This window comes from Schistocerca cancellata, chromosome 2 (genome assembly GCF_023864275.1).
Source record: "Schistocerca cancellata isolate TAMUIC-IGC-003103 chromosome 2, iqSchCanc2.1, whole genome shotgun sequence".
NCBI lineage: Eukaryota > Metazoa > Arthropoda > Insecta > Orthoptera > Acrididae > Schistocerca > Schistocerca cancellata.
Genome location: NC_064627.1, coordinates 736,793,756 through 736,811,769, shown reverse-complemented (window position 1 = coordinate 736,811,769; position 18,014 = coordinate 736,793,756). Strand labels below are relative to the sequence as shown.

General features: G+C 43.5%; 1 pseudogene; it reads left to right on the top strand.

Annotated features, from left to right (window-relative positions):
* Positions 1-1,236: 1,236 nt before the first annotated feature.
* On the top strand, positions 1,237-1,354 carry LOC126163767 (5S ribosomal RNA; annotated as a pseudogene).
* The last annotated feature ends 16,660 nt before the right edge of the window (positions 1,355-18,014 follow it).

Here is an 18,014-nt window from a genome sequence, read left to right as displayed (position 1 = left end):
TAGATCACCCCAGCGTCGTATATGCTGTCTCCTTTACAGATGAGCGGCAGTTTCCTGAAATTGAGTCAGTAAACCGAAGTCGACCATTAAACTTTCCTATCAAGGTCCTCGTATGCTTATTCCATTTCATATCACTTTGAAACGACACGCCCAGATCTTTAAACCACGTAAATGTGTCAGGCAAGCCACTAGTAATGCTGTAAGCGAATATTACAGGATTTTTCATTGTTCATCATCCTTAACTTAGATTTTCCCTCATTTAGAGCAAGGTGCCATTCATCACACCAACTAGAACGTTCGTCTGAATCGTCTTGTATCTCCCTACAGTCACTCAACCTCGACACCTTACGGTATGCCACAGCATCATCAGCAAACAACATCAGATTGCTGCCCTCCTCGTTCGCAAAGTCAATTATGTGTATATAGAGAACAACAACGTTTCAGTCACACTTACCTGGTGAACTCCTGACAATATCGTTGTCTCTGTTGAACACTCGCAGTAGGAAAAATCATCCTGTGTTTTCGAGCCACGTATTCCATATGTTTGTACCTCCGTTAAGAGCCTATAGTGGGGCACAACATCAAATGCTATCAGGACATCTAGAAACATGAGATCTGCCTGTTCTCTGTCACCCATAGTTCGCAGTATATCATGTGACAATGATGCAAGCTTAGTTTCGCGCCGGCGATGCTTCTTAAACCAAAGTTGTTCCGTGGATATAAGCTTCTCAGTCTCAGTTTATTTTATGCGAACTGAGAATGTGTTCAAGTATTCTGAAGCAAGCCGAAGTTAGGGAAATCGGTCTGTAATCTTGCTGGTCTGTTATGTTGCCCTCTTATCCACAGGAATTAACTGCACTTTTCTTCCAGTTTTTGGGACTACGTGCTAGGCCATAGATTCACTCTAAATCCAAGATATGTAAGGGACCAATTCCGTAGAGTACTCATTGTAAAACCAAATTGGGATTCCATCCCGACCTGAAGACTTACCTTCTTTCAAATCTATCAGATGTTTCTGTATGCCAGAGATGCCCATTATTGTCATCCATAGGGGTATCTGTCCGATGATCAAATGACGGTATGTTTGTACGATTCTCCTGCGTGAACGATTTCTTGAACGCGGAATTTAAGGCTTCGGCTTTCGTTCTGCATTGTCAACTGCCACATCAGACTGGTAACGAGGGACTGAACGGAGGGAAGTGCTTAGCGATTTTACGTAGCACCAGAATTTTCTCGGCCAACAGCCTTTCCACAGTGGTAACACCGGTTCCCGTCAGATCACCGAAGTTAAGCGCTGTCGGGCTTGGCCGGCACTTGGATAGGTGACCATCCGGTCTGCCAAGCGCTGTTGCCAATCGGGGAGCCCTCAGCCCTTGTGAGGCGAACTGAGGAGGTACTTGATTAAGGAGTGGCGGCTCTGGTCTCGTGAGCTGACATACCACCGAGAGTGCAGTGTGCTGGCCACGTGCCCCTACATATCTGCATCCAGTGGCGCCTGTGGGCTGAGGATTATACGGCGGCCGGTCGGTACGGTTGGGCCTTCCAAAGCCTGTTTGGACGGAGTTTTTTTAGAATTTTCTTAGGTTCTCTGCCTGATCTTTTGATAAGCTATTACGGTGGTAGTTGTAGTACGCTTCGCGCGTAGGTTTTTTCGCATTCGCACGAGTCTCTACTAACCTTCGCTTATCATCATTTGTGCGTTTTCTTTTGTACCGAGAGCAGAACAGCCTCTGGTTCCTCAGCATTTTGCGTATTTTGTCATTAAACCATTGTGGGTTTTTGCCGTCCATTATCCACTTACAAGGCGCATAACTTTCTGAACCACAATTTATATTCTGCTTGAACGTTAAAACATCTTAGGAAGGTGACTATCAGCACAATTCAAGTAATGTATAAGCTGCATGTTTGATCTTCATCTGCTTTTATTTTAAACCCAAACATCAACTGGTTTCAGTCTTGGACCATCTTCACGGATGAGAGTTAAAATGGTTTAAGCCACACATTTTGTCATTACTTAAATAACATGTAGAGCATGTCGTGGTATCAATATATGTCACAGGACTTTTAGAACCAAACAAACTAATACTATATGTACAGAGAGCAATTCTGAAGAGAAAGTCAGGACTATTATTCTGATCTTCTCTTCCGTTTGTCTCTGTGTAAATTTAGTATTAGTATGTTTGCTTCTAAACGACCTGTGTCGTCTATTGATTTTCATTACATTCTCTGCACATTATTTAAGTAATGACAAATGTAATGTGTAGCTTAAACCATTTTAACCTTGATCCCTGAATATGGCCCAATACTGAAACCGGTTGACGTTTGGGTTTAAAATAAAAGTGGCTGATGCTCAAACATGCATTATACACATTGCTTCAACTCGCCCACAATCCTTCTACGTCCACCTTACTGGAAGTAACTGACATCAGTTCACTGTCTATGTAAAATTCTAATAATTGCTTATCTGCTGTGTCTAGATGAAACACTCTTCTTGTCTTATTGACTGGTTTATTAACTGTCGTAACCGTAGTTGTTATAATGACACCTTGACCGCTAATCCTCGTTTCTATACTGACATTGTCAATAAGATCAGGTCTATTTGTAGTTACAAGATCTAAGATATGTCCATTGCGTGTGGGATGTCGATCTAGTTGTTCACGACAGTTTTCAGAAAACGTGTTCGAAAGTATTTCGAACGACTGTTTGTATCTCACCGCAGTGAATCTCATTGACATCCCAGTATATATTTGGTAGGTTAAAGTCTCCTCCAACTGGTGTTGAATGATCCGGGTATTTGCGCGCTATTTACCATAGATTTTCTTTGAAAGATTCTAGAACTGTGACAGGGCAATCGGGTGATATGTAAATACATCCTAAAATTTACGTTGTTTTATCTATACCAGTCATAAGCGACCTGGTAACTCCACTGTCGTACTCCACATCGACCTCAATAGAGTTGGTATTCGTTTCCACTGTGAGGTGTTCTGCGTGGTAGATCATAATCCCCGTGCCTACCTGGCCGTTAGTTAAAGTTTATGACTGTTTTCTGTGCTGTAAATAATGGTTTTACTACTGTATTTGTGTATCTTAAACTGAGACACCGAGAGGGTCTACTTCCTTCGAACTGTTTGTTGTGTAACTTGCTTGATTTGCGCAGGAAAATTTAAGTACATATTTACCTTTAGAATAGTAACGCAATATTCCTGTGGTGTGCCTGTTCACCGTTAAAATCAGTGTGTGCGAGTGCACTTAAATTTTCTGGCACTTCCTGCTACTTTTGTGCGTTCTCTCTTCTCCCGTGTTAAATGTTATCATTGATCTAAATTGACCTCTTTCTGCTGCTCCTCGGGAGTCGCTTACTATTCCGAGTGAAGGAGAGGTAGGTGACGTCTTAAAACTAATCATTCATTGCATTGTTAGCTCGCTCACCTGATTTATTTACTCGATTTTGCGGCCGAAGCCTTGAATTGTTATATATATTTCAAAGAGAGTATTTTGTGTGTTACAGGCATGTTCTGTTCCCGTGCTTAGCTTGAAGGTCAGTGTGGGTCGTCGGTTAGCCAGTCGGCGGCGGACGTGAAGCTACTCCCACCTGGGCGGATAAGGCGGTCACTAATTCTGATGTTGGATTTACGATACCGTTGATACTCTGTAATTACTATTGTTGATAAAATTTTATTTTAACTTTCGTACAGTTCTTGGATCACTTGATTCTTCCCCTTTTGGGTTTTTAATTAGTAGTAGAAATTGAATTCAGTTTGGTCGATGGTTTGCCATTAGCATTTCAGAATAATTCTTCAGTTACTGTTCCAAAGCTCTAACGAAGCCTAAACGCTCTTGTTCTCTATTATTCGAGATATTTTTATCACTGTTTAAATTGTTTCAAATAGCGTTTTGATCTTATTATGTAGTTTTCAATAAATTATCTTATGTACTTTAGGAATGGTGCTTAATCTTCGTTTAGGGCGAACCCTTCCAACCCTTGAGCAATCGGTAAATCACAGGGAGCATATGAGTATTACCTTTGGAAAAATTGATGACCTTTTCTGAGACAAACACTTCGCCACATCAGGCTCAAAATTATGAGTGATAATGTTCACCTTTCTTCATTCTCTCCATCTCTGCTTCAGACTCCATCATCATCATTTTAACACATTATTATCAGCATTCCATATGGGCAGTGGAAAGTCTCGTGATATTTCAGTGCGTGGCATATGAATCCAGTTGTGTAGATGGACGGCACGAAGTTGAGTGAGCGGAACGTGAGCCCCTGGATCTGTACGCAACCCCGCAGTGCAGTTCACACTGAGGACGTCTGTCGCCGAGCACGAGGCAGTCAGCACCGGAGCGAGGTGCGACATTTTTAAAACCGGGCACGGCGCAGTCGGCACGTCGTACCCCAAATGAGAACGCGAGCGAGATATTCCCGTGAAAAATACCAGCTATCATTTATATGAGGGGGAGCAGATATTGCCGCGAATATTTTACACGCCAGGGATACGCCGGCCCGCCGTGACGCCGCCCTCGCGTTGGGCTCGCCTACGAGGATTTTTATTAAAAAGAATTTTCATTGCACGAAAGGCATTTTCGGAATATTTATTACTCCTTTGTGATTTTTTTCCATGGTTGTTTAGCTGCGCGGGAATATCGGTGTATCGATCACTTCCAGTCTTAATGAAGAACGACAGAATCTCCTTTTGACGTACATCCACATAATCTCAGGTCGCCTTTATCACAGCTTTGTTTTCTTTAAAAATCAAATTATATCCAAATAAAATACTTTTCGGAGAATGGAGGCACGTGCCGAAGCATTTAATACTGTCATATCGGCGTGAATTAACTACACCGTGCTTGAAAAAATATGCGATGGGCGTCGAATGTCGAATATTTTTCTTCTTAATATTTGTCGCACGGGCTTAATGTCACTCTACCGAATCGGATATTTGAGCTTTATTCGATAGTGGAAACAAACAAAGTGACATTTTTTAACCTCTGACAAATGAAATGTGCTTTTCACGGAACGTATTGCCGCTGTGATCACGTCCTGCTAACGGTATACGATGATTTTTCGCGTGTACACCGCAGTACATACCATTCTATTTGTCCATCGTATTTGGCAGTGCTCTCGCATCATTATCGGCCAACAAAACAATGAAAAAGAAAAAAAGGAAAACTGAAATCGCACACTGAAAAAAGGTTTCGCGGCCAGTGTATGCATCTTTAGAATTTGTTTCTTTTTTTCCAGTTTACAACAATCACAAGAATTTTATTCAGCACTATGGATTTCGGTCAGTCGTGATCATCTTCCAATATGCTTGAAACATATCCTAATAACATAATATACAAAGGCCACAGCCTATAATGAGCCAAATATAGGCTTCATTGTCGAACACGTTCAGCAAGCGGAATCGTCTATACATATCAGTGCTACAGTTGGAATGTAACGTCATTACGCCGCTTCCTAAGATCACGTAATTACATCAACCTGCGTTATAGGACTTGCAGCTCGGACGTTTTTGCGATGATTCCTTTATTAACAGCATTCCACAACTTGCCCGATATCAATACTTCTCCTTTTCTTTCAGAGATGTGCTTTTGAATTTATATGGTCTCTGTGTAGGTCCTAACACACTAATTATTCATGATCTGCAACTGCCATTTTATCTGTATCCCATCTTCATTTACAAGACTGCTCTGCAAATACACTTCAGTGCCTGGCAGATATGTCATCGAACCACCTTCAGACCATTTCTCTATCATCTCACTACCGAACAGAACATTTCTTATTAACGGTGTCGTTTGTTTGCTGCCTTGCCTTGCAACTTATGATACATGTTAAAATGTGTTTATTTTAAATGCTACTTTGACTCCTTGTATATGCTGTTACTTTGTCCATTTTAACTTTTTTTCTAAATGGACTCCATGGAATATTTCCCATAATAGGTTCCCCAACTTTGCTACTTAGTTTGATACTCTTTTTGCAAATAAACTAATGTGTTACTATACATTTGCTGCATGTTAGACTCGTATCCGTGGTTTTAAGAGGATCACTCCGGCATCTTATGTGCTGAAGAAGGTGTACCTAGAAATGAATAATGATTACATTCCCAATATAATTACGTAGGCTTCCGCGGCCAACATTCCAAATGTTCCCCGTTTTGGTTCTTACATATTTTAGGTGAAATAGAAGGCGGTCATACAGACACATGTTTGTGTATATGAGTTGTCCTATGTAACAGGCGTTTCCTGTTTCGTCAATGAGAGTATAATTTTAAACCATTTATGAAGTTTGTACTTTTATGTAAGACTCTTCCGTGCATTATGGCAATAGACTGGTTTCTGTTCATCACTACTTAGCCTTCAGACACTGATGATCTACGACATAGTACATTCGACAAGACTGGCATACCAGAAATTAATAGATTTCGGTGGGAATTGTTAATTTTTAAAGTTTTATTCTTACCACAGCCAGGTAGTAGAAGCCACAGTGGCTGAGGTGCTAATCATGCCATCGGCCGATATTATTGACATTACGACAAAACACTTCAGGCAGACAAGAGATTGCGACACCAGTCAGAAAACATGTAACAGTTAACACGGTGTGATTAACAGTGACGTAATATTTCGTAACTTGGGAACTTGCGTGTTACTGTGAAAACCACACGTTTCAAATTTAACCGGGCCTAGCAATCCATGCTTGAGGAATAGGGAGCTGAGAGAAGCTGACAGAACATGTAATAGGAAGCAAACTTTCTCGTCTTTCTCCTGTAGGACTACATGTGAAGCGTAGAGATAAGGGTCTAAACAATTGAGCTTAGAGGATCAAAGCATTCGGTCATGCCATGATGGAAATGACGGGCATTTGAGTCTCAGAGAAACCTCGAATAATCCTGCTGACTACCTCCCGCTGAATCATCAAATTCCGGCGAGGTGCTCCTACCAGCGTTGTAATCGCGAGGCTTGGGAAACTTCACCGACCCGGGGAGCTGGTGTGTAGCTGTCATCAACCCTCTGAAGGATTTGGACCAAGGATCGCAAGCTGTCTACGGTCCGGCCTCCTAGCCCTCTGGACGCCAATGGCTCCTGTCCTAGTCGATCCCTGAGAAGGTGGCTGATGCACTGCTGCTCGGCACGGACGTCTGGTGCTACAAATGAATGCAAGGTTGTGAAGCTGGCAAGACTATGGGGGACCTGGGTGGACCACGCTCGTACTTCTTCAGAATTCATGCATGGTGCCTCCTGGTTGTGGGCTGCTTGGCATCGTAGTAACTGCCACCTGTGAACTATGACAATGGACGTCACCAGAGGATTGGATTGTAAGCTCATTCTGCAGTCGGGTGTGTTTGCAAGCACACCGTGTCTCTGTGAAGGCGTCTCAAGTGCTGCACAGAGTTGTTTGAATGAACACCTGTCCACCTGAACACTACCACTGTTTGATTGCACCTCCCAGAGTAAATTTGCCCTCTCCATTTCTCTCACCCATCCCGATGTATTGTAGCCTGGAATGGGTTAGGTCGTTACAGTTGATGTCAGAAAATGGTCAGTAGACTTCACGACACAGGTTTTATCATGAAGTGTTCGTTCAGAGTCAAAACACTATGGTTTGGTGAGAGAAGTAGTTAGAGGGTAATCGAGACACCCAAGCATTGTCAACTACTAAGACACAGTACTTTAGTACACTGCTTGTGACCAGTAGTATTTGTCATATCTTCAGCGGTATTGGCTCAGCACGGAGGGGTGCGTTGTGTCTCGCTTTACTTACATATTTGTGTAGTACTGGACAGAATATGTTGAAGGTTACATTTGAGAAGCCACGTTAACCCGTGTGCTTGTAACAATTAAAGGATAATGATACACCAGATAGCAGTAGGGTGTCAGTTTCGCAATCTTGTAAAGCACGTATTGCCGTGCATTAACGCTGCATCAGGCGCTACAGTCTGGAACCGCGAGACCGCTACGGTCGCAGGTTCAAATCCTGCCTCGGGCATCGATGTGTGTGATGTCCTTAGGTTAGTTAGGTTTAAGTAGTTCTAAGTTCTAGGGGACTGATGACCTCAGAAGTTGAGTCCCATAGTGCTCAGAGCCATTTGAACCAACGCTGTAGCAGCCACATTTTTTAGGCGTAGTCGTGTTGCTCATTTGGCTCACGATTGTTCAGAGTGTATATGGATGATGATAAATTGTAAATCAAATTTATATGTCTTTTCTGAGTGTAACAGTGCGTTGTTTGTGTGTCTGGTATTAATTTAGCGGAGGTAAAGTACGTAAAATGTTACAAACATGTGTTGCTACTACTAGAGTCCGTTGCTGCTGTAACGGAGCCAATGAAGGTGTTAACGGGGGAAAGTTTCGCCAAAATGGGAGTATGAGGTCTTCCTTCAGAGAGTTGAGACTTTGGAAGCTGACTGGGTTCATTCACAGCCTCAGTCATGGGAAAATAAAACAGAGTTGGAGGAAGCTACATCTTCTTTCGATCCAGCAGTAACCACACTTATATATACACTCCTGGAAATTGAAATAAGAACACCGTGAATTCATTGTCCCAGGAAGGAGAAACTTTATTGACACATTCCTGGGGTCAGATACATCACATGGTCACACTGACAGAACCACAGGCACATAGACACAGGCAACAGAGCATGCACAATGTCGGCACTAGTACAGTGTATATCCACCTTTCGCAGCAATGCAGGCTGCTATTCTCCCATGGAGACGATCGTAGAGATGCTGGATGTAGTCCTGTGGAACGGCTTGCCATGCCATTTCCACCTGGCGCCTCAGTTGGACCAGCGTTCGTGCTGGACGTGCAGACCGCGTGAGACGACGCTTCATCCAGTCCCAAACATGCTCAATGGGGGACAGATCCGGAGATCTTGCTGGCCAGGGTAGTTGACTTACACCTTCTAGAGCACGTTGGGTGGCACGGGATACATGCGGACGTCCATTGTCCTGTTGGAACAGCAAGCTCCCTTGCCGGTCTAGGAATGGTAGAACGATGGGTTCGATGACGGTTTGGATGTACCGTGCACTATTCAGTGTCCCCTCGACGATCACCAGTGGTGTACGGCCAGTATAGGAGATCGCTCCCCACACCATGATGCCGGGTGTTGGCCCTGTGTGCCTCGGTCGTATGCAGTCCTGATTGTGGCGCTCACCTGCACGGCGCCAAACACGCATACGACCATCATTGGCACCAAGGCAGAAGCGACTCTCATCGCTGAAGACGACACGTCTCCATTCGTCCCTCCATTCACGCCTGTCGCGACACCACTGGAGGCGGGCTGCACGATGTTGGGGCGTGAGCGGAAGACGGCCTAACGGTGTGCGGGACCGTAGCCCAGCTTCATGGAGACGGTTGCGAATGGTCCTCGCCGATACCCCAGGAGCAACAGTGTCCCTAATTTGCTGGGAAGTGGCGGTTCGGTCCCCTACGGCACTGCGTAGGATCCTACGGACTTGGCGTGCATCCGTGCGTCGCTGCGGTCCGGTCCCAGGTCGACGGGCACGTGCACCTTCCGCCGACCACTGGCGACAACATCGATGTACTGTGGAGACCTCACGCCCCACGTGTTGAGCAATTCGGCGGTACGTCCACCCGGCCTCCCGCATGCCCACTATACGCCCTCGCTCAAAGTCCGTCAACTGCACATACGGTTCACGTCCACGCTGTCGCGGCATGCTACCAGTGTTAAAGACTGCGATGGAGCTCCGTATGCCACGACAAACTGGCTGACACTGACGGCGGCGGTGCACAAATGCTGCGCAGCTAGCGCCATTCGACGGCCAACACCGCGGTTCCTGGTGTGTCCGCTGTGCCGTGCGTGTGATCATTGCTTGTACAGCCCTCTCGCAGTGTCCGGAGCAAGTATGGTGGGTCTGACACACCGGTGTCAATGTGTTCTTTTTTCCATTTCCAGGAGTGTACATTTCCTGGTAAAACAACAGAAGATGAGTCTGTTTTCATTAATAACGGAGAAGCTACTGCCGCAGTTAGTGGTTAGTCAGACGAAGTAGCTCTATATGTGCCTAATTTGCGTTTAACAGAGAAAGCCAAATCATATGTGATGACTCATGAGACCCTCTGCAGCGTCGTTTCAGCGAATTGATCGCTGGATAAGCCAGATATACCAAAAAGTAAGCAGGAACAGTTTTTTCACCAGAAGCTCAGTACTTTGATTTTGAAGCGTACTGAGTCAGTGGAAGTATTTTCAGGTGGGATTCGCAAAATCACTGCACACACATATGTGCCTACCCAGAACGCGGATGCCAATAAGGACGACTAGAAATGAGATGCAGAGACAATTCCCAAATCGTTCGATGGGGCGCGGAGGAGAATTGTCGTGCCCGGCTCGTTGGACAGACTTAACGCCTCTGGATTTTTTCTTGTGGGGATTCGTAAAAGACATGGTTTAAAAAGACGTTACAACTACAAATGAAGATAAGTGCCGATGTGATAAGGAGAACCACTCAATCCATGATAAGAAGATAGCAGCACTGCATTGATACCAATGGTCATCACTTCGAACACCTTCTGTAAATGGACGTTCGTGCCACCTTTGTGACCTTCGTTGACCTTGAAAGCCCTTGCTGTTACACATCATGGGATTCGTCTCGATAGCCGCTTTCAGAAAATAAGTACCAAACAATATCATCCCATTTAAAAAGCCAAGTTGGCCTTCATATCTCTGAAGCGAAACCACCTAGCAACCAAAACCCAACGTCGTATTATGGCCCCCGTTGTCCCATGCAACTATTGTCCCACAAACCTTTCAAGCTCCTATCATACTTTCGGAGTTATTCTTGGTGGCGATAGTTAGTGACTCCCCCTGAAAATATACAACTTTCGGATTACTAAACTGGAAACTCCTGAGCATTCTTTAGTTATATTGGTTTCCTATTGTGGTTGCATTTATATGGAAGCTTATAGAGTACTCTAACACTCGCCAGGTTGGCCGAGAGCGCTAACGCGCTGCTTCCTGGACTTAGGTAGGCGCGCCGGCTCAGGATCGAATCCGCCCGGTGGATTAATGCTGGGGGCTAGTGTGCCGGCCAGCCGGAATGTTGTTTTTTACGCGGTTTTTCACATCCCGCTAGCTGAATACCAGGCTGGTCCCCACGTTCCGACTCAGGTACATGCGTCGCAGACATTTGAAACACGTCGGCACTATTTCACGGTTTACACTAGACGCAGACAGTTGGGGTACACTGATTCCATCCTGGGGGTACGGGGAGGCGGCAGGAAGGGCATCCGTAACACTAACACTAACACTGCCAAATCCGTTGTAACCACGCCGACCCTACGATCGCTGCGGGACTATGGCGTAAGCGGAAGAAAGAATATAGTACTGTAACCTTAAAACTCACAGATAGAGTGATGGATTGCATTCTAAAGTGTAATGACACAATCAAAATGTAATACTATGAGAAACTTTAAATAGCACCTAGAGGAGATGGTGAAGTTCGAATTCCAAATTGCCTCTTGAGCGTTTGCCTGGCGACTAGCCCGAAATAATGCTCAACCGTGATAACACGACATCACTTACTCCATGAGAGACAAATAACCTTGTTTAGTCCTTCTTCAGTGTCAAACACTCATAGAGATTCAGTGGGAGCTATCACCGGTAGGCAACAAACTTCGAAGATCACAAAAAATAATTACACGTGCCGTCTCTTCAAGAGATGCTACAAAGACGTTCAACATTTGACTCAATTTCGAGATTCTAATTATCGATTCCCCTCCACTTTCTGGCCAAAAATGGGAAAGGAACTTACTTCCAGCACTATGATTCCACCGTGAACTTTCCTGATCTAGCGTGGAGACGATGGAGGCAGGTTGAATTACTAAAAAATTATCGTATAATCTACAGACACTTCAAGTTTTATTGTTTGTACGGATGGTGTTCGACTGGTCTGCCTTTTTTAGTACTTTTTTGAAAAAAACAACCTGCTTAATTCTTCGATTACAAATTGCTATTCAAGAATGCCTTTACATAACTAATGGAAACATACAATGTAGGCTTTCACGGCCTGCGTAGCCGGATGACCTCAGAAGATGTCTCTCGCAGATGGAGTCGAAACGTCAGGTGGAAGTTTTACACATCGACTACGGCCCCTCAGGCCGGAAGTATCAACTAATGGAAACAGTTTTCCGAAAAAAAGTTAGTTTTATTCAGGATTCCTGTACACTGTATTATTCCCTAATATTCTGGCTAAAAGAATCTCTCTGCTCGTCTACAAATATGTGGAGTCTAGGAGTCCAACATACCTCGGTTAGCTATACAAACAATTCAAAAAAATCGTATTAATGAGTTTTATTACCTAAAGGTAAATGACAATACTTAACTTTGAGAATTATACAGATGTGTCGCAAGCAAATGGCAACATACAAACTATGTAATTTCTTCAGTGTAACAGTTCTCAAGCCTGTGTTACATAGAGTATACAAGCGAAGTAACAAGCCTTGACGCTTCTATCCAAGTCGCTAGTCCTGTAGCTGCTATTCAACTCGGGCGTCGGCAGTCGTTCGTGGCGCTTATGTCGTCTTCACATAGGGTCGCTGCTGTCGCCTTGTCGTCCTGGAGAGGGGTATGTCAAACTGCGATTGACTGACGTCTTTTCACACGCATCTCTATCGTTTCGACTGGCGTGCCGGCCCCTGACTTTACGCCGTAACACAGTGCGACTGCGTTACACCAACTTACAGGGAGGGCCTGTATGCCTGCATTGTACCACTCCACCAGTCGATGTCAGAGCCAACGGCTCGCTGTATCCAGAACCTCCCCATAGTCCAACACTGCTTCCCACGGAGCGCACTCTTCATATTGCAAACAGATGCAAGTCGGAAGGTGCTAAATCCGGACTGCAGAATGGTTGAAGGAGAACAGTCCAGTGAAGCTTTGTGAACCCCTCTCGGGTGCGCAGACTTGTGTGAGACCTTCGTTGTCACAGAGAAGGAGAAGTTCGTTTGCATTTCTGAGGAGAGGAAAATGCTGAAGTTGTTTCATGAATTTCCTGAGGATAGCATGTTACACTTCAGAGTTGCACCATGGGGGAGGACATCAAACATAATAACCCCTTCAGGGTCCCAGAAGCCCATGGTCATGGACAGATCGGATGAGTGTGCGGCTTTGAACATTTCCTTTGGAGGTGAGGGTGTGTGACGCCACTCCATGGATTGCCGTATGCTTCCGATTCGAAGTGACTAATCCATTTTTTTAACGCCTGTGATGCCACGATGAGCCTCGTCACGCCCCAGCAATTCTCCACAGGTGGTCTTCCGCTAGGCGGTGAGGATCCCAGCGGACACACACACATTTGAGTACCGTAACTGGTGGACAGGTGTCAGCACAAGCAACAGCGACGTCCAGTTGAGCAGGGGAGTGTTTGAGAGTGTCTGCATGTTCCAACACCGCAGGAATCACAGCTGTATGCTGCCAGCTGGCGCTCGGGAGATCGGCCTGGTTTGCGCAACCTTGGTGCGATGATAATAAATGCCTCACCGAATGACTCAGAGTGCTTTTTCTCACTCCCAGGTCGCCGTAGACAGTCTGAAAGCCCCTGTACATATCTGCGATGCTGTCGTTTTCCACCAAAAGAAACCCAATGACAGCTTTGCTTGGAACGCGTGTCTGTTACAGACACCACTTTGAATGTTACGTATAGCACCGCCAACTACCGATTTAACACTAACGTGATGTGAAACACGCTAATGCTACTCTCTAAGAAGATTTCGAAGTTCGACAGCGAGTATAACTAATGGAAAAGGGTATCAGATTATAATTTCAAATTTTGTGAAGTTAACAGGAAAACCAATTGGGATTTAACCTTGGGTGTTGACAAAAGTGGTAAAATCATCAATGAATAAAGAGAAACGAACGGTTTCCAGCCCAATTATGCACATTAGGTTGGAAACATATATTTGAGAAAATTGGTTATTAGTTACTGTTGAGATTTTCCTTTGAATACTAAACAGGATACAAACTGAAACAGCGCACTCTGTGCTTTGTGTAGCAGCAGTTACCAATAACACACACCAGTAAATTATGGGGAGCAAATTTTCACTGAGCTCATAGTATTGACAGCCATACTAAAGAGCATTACTTAACCAAATACTGGAACGTCACTGATGAAGAGCAGGACTAATTTAGGACACGATGGAATTCTATCTTAACTGACATGAAAAAACACACATAAAGATGAATATTTTTCTATAGCATGGTGCAGCAGAGTCAGCGACGGTAAAGTGTAATTATATTAAATTTCAGCTTCCAGTTGCGTAAGCAAAGGAACTTTACCTAGGTTTCGGCTATAGTAATACAGCCCCCTTCAGAAATGTCGCAATATAAAATTAAAATTAAAACATGGCAGATATGGCTTTGTCAAACTTAAAATATTAGTACCACAGCATATAGTCATAAGACTGCGTCTTCTACTAATGTTTTTCCGATAGTCCACACATAGCTAGGTGGGCCGCGGGCGCTGAGTCGTAACTGGGCGCCGCGGGCAGCGACGCAGCGAACTCAGCTGGTGGACACGCGCATGCGCGTGCGGAGTAATACTGACTTAAAACCAGAAAATGTTAACTGAGATTATTATAGAAAATAGTTTACTACAGTATTTCGGACTATTAATGGCATTAAAACCATAAATCACTGAAATTACCATTCCATAAGAGGTAGAGGACATAAAACAAGTGTGCTTTACATATGTAAGAATAAAGATTAATTGATAACATTATTTGTTACAACAGCTAAAAATGTTGCTGGCAAATAAATTCTAATAACTGAAGGTACACTTTTATGAGAGGAAAATGACATTATATAGCGTAAAGGAACCATTTCGTAAGAAATGCTGCTACTGCAGCAGTGCTACAGTCACCTGATCGCTCTGCCAAGTCCATTGCAAGTGGTTGTTGAGTTCGCAGCATTAGTAAAAAATCTTTGATTATTGCAATAGTAAAGACTATATCTAAAAGCTAATCATTCACTCAAATTACTTTTCAAGACAATACAATACAACACTGAGCTCAATTAACTTCAAAAAGGAATCTTTCATGATGGTTACCAAAACTACACCATTTTTGAAAATGTGTAGCATTTTACTTCTAACAGTATTACCGTAAATATGTTCGTTAAAGATTTATATCTACTTGAACTTAAATTACCTGTGAAGCAGGTATTCGTAGAAATAATATTTACACAATCTAACACTATAATCCTACAAAACTATATTTTATTAAAAAATAAGGACACTAGCAAACGCCTATCCAACTTCACTTTTGTCGTTTTAGCTTTTCAATAATTAAGGTCTTCACTTTCCCATTTATTGATCTTTGAACTTTTGTACTTAAACTTTCTACTTTAACAGTTTCACTTGGAGTAGTTGATTAATAAAGCATCCAAGTGATACTCTTACTTTAGCTTTCACTACTCCTTTTACTTTAGAAAAAAAATTTAAACAAATGAATGGAAGAATTGTTCGTTTGAATCAGGATACTCAGTTTTAGTAGCACTTAGCTGAGGACACTGCGTAGGTTCGTGATCAGGATTGAAATTATGGTTCCCGACACGAATTTATGTTTATTTATGTTTTATGTGATTATTATTGAAACAACATAAAAATTAACTGGTCTCTGCCCATATACATTGCTTAACTGAATGTATGAAATTTGTGAAGGAATGGCGAAGTTTGGTGGCAGTCTCAATGGCGGCTAACTGTACTCATGATTCTTGATGTGCGAATGCTCTATCAATTCTCTTCTCTGCGTCGGATTTTCGACATAAGGGCCATTCCATTAATCCGTGAATACCAAATAATACCCAGATCCACATCCGAGACAAAGCCCTTCTCCTGCAGCTCCCAATTGCCTCTCTTAGCACCGTCGATGTACTAAGGCTAGCCACACACTGCGTGCCATTCACACAAAGGAGTCGCTCAGTTCGACCACTAAACCCACATTTTACATCGCGCCATGCCACTTTCGTTCCGGAGGAACTTCTCTACAGCGTTTAAATGTTACAAATACAAGTGCCCTAAACATGAACTAGCTTTTAAAAAACATAGTCTTTTCGATAAACATATTCGTATTATAATAATTTAAAATTTCAAGATATTCTTTTTCTGTTTTCATATATACATTACAAAACACTAATTTTCTTGACATACACCAAGGGGTTTAAATAAAACAGAATACACAAATCACAAATTGCAGATATAAAGTTACAAAAAATAAATGTACTCTTAATCGATAAAAGCGTTACACCGGAACTTCATGAAACTGCTTTTGTTTGTTGTCACGTCTCGGTAGACATTCTGCAGGCGCCTATTAATATCTGCGATGCTCTGGTTTTCCGCCAAAAGAAACTCAATGACAGTTCCCTGCTTGGGATGCACCTACTTTGAAGACACCATTTTTGAAGGATACGTATAGCGCCGCTATCTGCCGAAACTTCATGCAACTGTGGGGCCTAAAACGGATGTCTGACATGTCTAAAAAAATCCGCATTTTTCAAGCGAAACTGCTCGAGAAAGAATGTTTTGCATTACTTGTTGTACAGCCCTCGTACACCGAAAGAAATTGTATAGTTATTCTCCTAATTATAACAGAGAAATAGCACTTCTGTCGTCAAATTTAAAACAAATAATCGTTATTTCTCCTTGTTTATGAACCACATCCAAGAGACAGCGACGATATTAAATTCCTGTCGAACTGGATACCTTAGTATAAATCTCTGCGCAGAAGCTGATAGCTAGTGGCGTGGATGGCGTGTGTGAGGGACACGTGGCATTTCATACGGAAGCGGCGAGCACTTAGGTGATTTATGGCGGGTCGCGACACGTGGACGTGGCTGGTCCTGAATCGCTGCCATCCGCAAGATTGATTTGCCGGCGCGGCCGCCTGCCACATGTCGTTAGGTACCGCCGCCGGGATATCTTCCTGCAATTGATATCCGCCTGATCGCTATCCCACGGCGTAGCTCCACATGTCGTTGTTGAGCGCCTGACATCATGTATTGTCTCCAGTAGTCATAAGCCGTATCAACATCTCTCTCCATCTCTCTCTCTCTCTCTCTCTCTGTGTGTGTGTGTGTGTGTGTGTGTTTGTGTGTGTCTCGTAGTAGCTAATATTTCTCAATGCAGTGTCTACGGGAGAGATCTGTGCCAGCATGTGTAGTTAACAGGAGGATATACAGGTGAATCACTTAATTCATACACTTACAGTCCTGACATGGAAGGTACTATTCATATGCAGTTCTCACATAAATGGAATGTAACGATGGGGACTCGCATGGAAAGCCACGGTGTTAGCACGGCGCTTCCGTGATTTGGAAAGGCGTTTTGGTCTAGGATAAAATCCACCTGGTGGATTAACTACAAGGATGCATGCGAGTACTACAGGGTGGTATCCACGTCCCCGATCATTTACAAGATCTACGAAAAACGTTGTCACATTTTCACATGAGAGCACCAGCCGCTGAAGGTTGGAGTGCTCCAGTTCCGTCCCTTGAGATGGGTGGGGGGTCGGATGGCCTGGTGAAAGGAAACTTATCCGGTCACCCTGTGCCACTCAGACGTTGGCTAGTCCAATCATGTGAAGATACGGTATAATGGTCAGGACATACAAGAAGAAGCAGAAGTCTGAAGATGGCGCCACCATAACAGCAGCTCACACAATGACTTTACTAATCACCAGAATGGGTATTGCAGACAGTCACGTGTACCGATAGACATTAACAAAATATCGGATTTCTGAACATTGATGAATACCAACATTCACTATTTCTTACTTCTTGAACTGTTACACAATAATTGGCTGTGCAACCATATATAGTATGGACGACAAACATGCAAAAATCAGACTCTCGACAATAAGCAGTTTAGTAGTCCAGACAACTTCCGAAAGTTTCAATTTCAATCTGCGACTGCTAATTGTACTACAATACTATAAAAACACTTATAGTTTCATTCACACTGATTTTATTTTGTTAGTGTGAAAGGGTTCAAATGGCTCTGAG